A 4,705-nucleotide genomic window follows, 5' to 3' on the forward strand; every position below is an offset into this window, starting at 1 on the left:
GCGTGTTTGCAGCATTTAATGGACGTTTGCTTATCATCCGCGGCGTTACCACGTCTCGCATTTTAATCACAGAATGGCTCACTGCCGGTGATTGGTCTGCGGTGGAAAATATCAAACAGCAATAAATACAATAACGGTGTGTAATCCCTCATTCTCACCATTACGCTGCTCTGATTTGCAGCGAGCGCGTGGCCATTTGGCTAAGGCGTCTCACTTTGGTGCAAACCCTAATGTTATCAGAAAATTGCAGATTTGAGGCTTGTGCTGGTGCTTTTGTAAAATGTTGTTCAACTTTAAAAATAAAACCACACTCATTAGCTGAAGGTGATTTCCTTGCAGGGCTCTTTATTAAAAGGTATTTTGTCATTCTATTTCCTGTGTATATTTCTCACTGATCTTTGCAAATAGTTTCCAACAAACCAACACTAATTAATGCCTGTAAATTAATCGTGTTGACAATTCGAACACTATAAGTGTAATAAAAGGCAGTGGACAGAAGTCTGATCAGATCCCATTGATCAAATCAAAGAGTTAAATATTCCCTTTTGAATCGCTGCGAGCAGGGTTCGAACTTGCGTGGGGAAACCCCATTGGATTTCAAGTCCAACGCCTTAACCACTCGGCCACCTCAGCTACACGATGGATTCGTTATAACAGTCGAAAGATCGCTGCGAAATATCAGACAAATAGACTTTTAGTCAACGTAATATCAGGCATTCAAAAATTGTGGGTTTGACTCCCACCAGAGACAGATTTTAGGTCAGGATTTCATGTTTCCTGGGCAGCACAACAAAATTTGCAGCAAATCAATACTTCAGAGATGTGAAACTGCGGCCCCTGCACTTGCTGTTACACAAAGGCTCCAATTATCCTCTGAATTCTCTGGGCGCACTGGGTCATTTGCACAGTAACAGGAGCAAGACATCGAGCTTCTGACAGGCTGAGTCCATTAACCGCTCAAAAACTTGCAAAGGACACGTGGAAGAACAATGGAACTCTTTTCTGTCGCGCGCAGCTGCTGCATCGATGACGAGAATGGATTGCCAATCCCACGAACCTGTTGCACAGAGAGAGGAGGAGGCCATTCAACCACTCGAGCCTATTGCATAGGACCAGGGGGATGACATTCCGTCCCTGATCCTGATGTACAGTGTAATATATTTGTTCATGAGTTATCTGACACCAGAGTGCGCCACTGTCGGATGTCATTTAGGCAATACAAGAAGTCGGATCTTGTTCTTAACCGAAGTAGGAATCAAAGAGACCGGGTAACCACACGAGGCAGTTTATCATAAAGGACTCTTGTGTTATTACACACAAGGACAGGAGGAGTTATTCCGAACCTCGAGGACATTAAACAGGTGGAGGCAATTAATAGTGACATGATGGTTCAGTCACCGGACCAGGGTGTTGCCATTCCTTACCTCCAACTGTTGCCCAGGACAGGTCGAGTCATTCAACCCTTCGAGCACATTACACAGGCGGTCAATCATAGTGGTATGATATTTATTATACTGAACTAGTATTCCAGAGACAGGAAATTACAGCCCACCATTAGAGTACGGTAAATTAAATTGAATTAAATAAATCTGGAAATTAAAAAAGTTTCAATAATGGTGACCATTATCGTAACGAACCCGTCTGATTCACTAATCTCCTTCAGGGAAGGGGATCTGCCGACCTTACCAGTCTGGGCCTATATGTGACTCCAGACCCACAGCAACGTGGTTGACTCTATACTGCCATCTGAAATGTCGAAGCGAGCCATTCAGCTGCATATGGTTGCTCACCAACACTTTAACAATGAAATTAGGTGTGGGCAACAAATGCTGCCCTTGCTAGCGATGACCACATGCTTGAATTAATCAACTAGAACACTAGGACCTCTAGATTGTTAAACAGAAACAATAAGACCCTCAAGCCAGGTCACAATGCTGAGTGGAGTCAACTAGAATGCATAGCTTGCTGGCTTCAATCCATAAATCAGAGAGTTGGGTTAAAATGGAGCTTTACATATTTGCAGAACGTGGATAGTGGTGTTCCAAAAGGATCGGTGATGGGACCGCTGTTGTTCACAAGTGATATTGACAACTTGACCGAGAAAGCGAAAACATAATATCGAAATTTGCAAGTGACATCTAATTCGGCGGGTAGTCAAAAGTGAGGAGGACTATAACACATTAGAGGAGATCATTAATACACTTGCAGATTGGACATATCATTGGCTATTGAATTTCAAACCATATAAATGTGAGGTGTTAAATTTTGTTTGGAAGAATAGGGCGGTCACTTATTATTGGAGGATACCAGTCTGGGTGGCGTAGAAGATCAAACGGAAGGCGAATACACAAAACTCTAAAAGTTAAGGCACAGATTAGCAAGGTCATAAATAAGCAAAATCAAAAAGCACGTATACTATAGAATGTAGCGAATTTATGCTAAACCTGTATTTAACCTTTGTTAGACCACACAGGGTAATGTGCACATTTCCATTCGCCATATTATAAAAAGCAGATAGAGGCATTTTAGAGGATGCAGAGCAGCCAGTGTACGCATATCAGCAAAGGAAGAACAGGCTAGATCTCTTTTCTATTGGAATACGGAGGCTGAGGCGTTATCAAGGTTTGGTGCTCTGTTTACAAGGTAACGGTAGATGGGGTATATGCTTGGACATATGTTTACAGATTGTACAATTCAGCTGCTGCTGTTGTCCTACAGCACCTCAAGGATGCCCAGCGTTGAGCTGCTCCTTCTGTTCAGAATCTATCCCATTTAGGACGGTGGTGGTGCCAGAAAATACGAAGCAGAGTGTCCTCCGTGTGAAGACAGGACTTAGTATCCACAAGGTGTTTCCACTATTCGCTGCTACCAATATTGCCATGGACAGTTGCATCTGCGACAGAGAGTTTGGTGAGTAGAAATTCAAGTAGGTTTTGTAATATCGGACCTGCAGTTGTGAGGGAGCACAGCACTGTCGGAGTTGCTGACGTTCGGTTGAGATCTTAAACCGAGACCTGTCTGCCCTCCGAGCTGGACGTAAAATATCCCATGCTCGCTATTCAGAAGTAGAGCAGGAGAGTTCACCCCGGTGTCCTGGAGCCAACTTTCATCCTACAAACAACATCTAGTCACTATTTAATCGTGGGTTCTTGCAGGTGCAAATCTGATTTTGCATTTCCTACATTAGTGACCAGACTGTGAAACAACTTAACTGGCTGTGAACCGCTTTGGGAAGTCCTGAGATGAATGTCTCTGCAAAAATGCTCGTGTTTTTTTATCGTTAAATAAAAATACACAATAGCAAGGCCGGTTGAATGAAATGGTTAAGCATGGCGCTGTTAACACGAATGCTGCGCTTTCGATCCTCGTAAGGAACATCGTTTTTTTTGTGTGGGGGAGGGCAGGGTTACGAGCATCTTAGCTTTGTTATTTTTGAGCAGCTTAAACATTTAGGAACGAAACTGACAAGGACCTGCAATACATTCAAGCAATGCTGCAAAATCTGATTTCTGCCAAGAGCTCATTGAACTGCGGAGAGTTCCCAGCATTTAATGAACAATTCGATTATCTCCGAGAATTTGGGAATTCTCGTATTTCAATCAGTTAATGGTCCACTGCCGCTGATTGGTTTGCGGTGCTAAGCATGGAATTTAAATAAATGCAATTCCGGTGTGTAATCCCTCATTCACGGCATTCGTCAGCTGTGCACTGCAGGAAAAGCGTGGCTGAATGGCTAAGGTGTCTGATTTCGGTAAAACACTGATGTTATCAGAAAATTGTAGGTTTGAGTACTGCCGAATCTTATTCAGCTGAATATGACTTCATTCTAAAAATTGCAGGGCTCTTTATTAAAATGCATTTTTAATGCTGTTTGCTGTGTATATTTCTCACTGATCTTTGCAACGTTTACAACAAACCTACAATCGCTAATTGATGGCAGTATTTATTAGTATTTCCAATTAGAAAAATAGGTTTGCGTCAATGATTGCAATAAAGGGCAGTTGAGGGAATTCTGTTCAGTTTCGGCGTCAGTCATCTCGTCAGCGAGCTGATTAAAGCAAATAAAATGTTCACTGTAGAATCGCTATAAGCAGGGCTCGAAACTGCGCAGGGAAACCCCATTCTATTTCAAGTCCAACGCTTAACCACTCGGCCATCGCAACTATGCATGTTAATTATTTATTAATCTACTGGTCGGTGGAAAATTTAAGACAATTGCCGGCATGCTTGCCCTGTTTGAAATCCCAGTCGATGTGAAAACTGAATCGTAGAATCATTGAATTTCACAGCACAGCAGGAATGATTTTGTCCAGAACTGGAAGCATTTACTTTCGTGAAAGTCTAAACAGACTGGGGAGCTTTTCTCTGTAAAAGCCAAGGCAGATATTGTCTCTAATATTATGAAGGGATGTGATAGCGCCGACGTGCAGAAAATATTTGCTATTATGCAGGAGTTCAGAATTAGAGGTCATAATTATAAGACAGACACCGATGACTTCAGAAGGCAATGCAAGAGTAACTTTTTTACCAAAGAGTGATTAGAATGTGGAAGGTGCTACAACGTTCTGTAGTTGGGGCGAATACAACAGAGGCATTAAAGAGAGAGCTACTTAAGCACATGAGTGAGAAAGGAATAGAAGGATGTGCTGATAGCATGAGTTGAAGTACGATTGAAGTGATCCGGGTCTGGGGACCTATCTTCTTT

The 4,705-nt window shown here is 42.5% G+C and overlaps 1 non-coding gene across 1 annotated transcript; it reads right to left on the bottom strand.

Moving 5' to 3' along the window:
- Positions 1-551: 551 nt before the first annotated feature.
- On the bottom strand, positions 552-633 carry trnas-uga (transfer RNA serine (anticodon UGA)). Its single transcript has one exon. It is a non-coding gene; the product is annotated as a tRNA-Ser (tRNA).
- Positions 634-4,705: the final 4,072 nt, after the last annotated feature.

This window comes from Pristiophorus japonicus, unplaced genomic scaffold (assembly GCF_044704955.1).
Source record: "Pristiophorus japonicus isolate sPriJap1 unplaced genomic scaffold, sPriJap1.hap1 HAP1_SCAFFOLD_30, whole genome shotgun sequence".
Taxonomy (NCBI): domain Eukaryota; kingdom Metazoa; phylum Chordata; class Chondrichthyes; family Pristiophoridae; genus Pristiophorus; species Pristiophorus japonicus.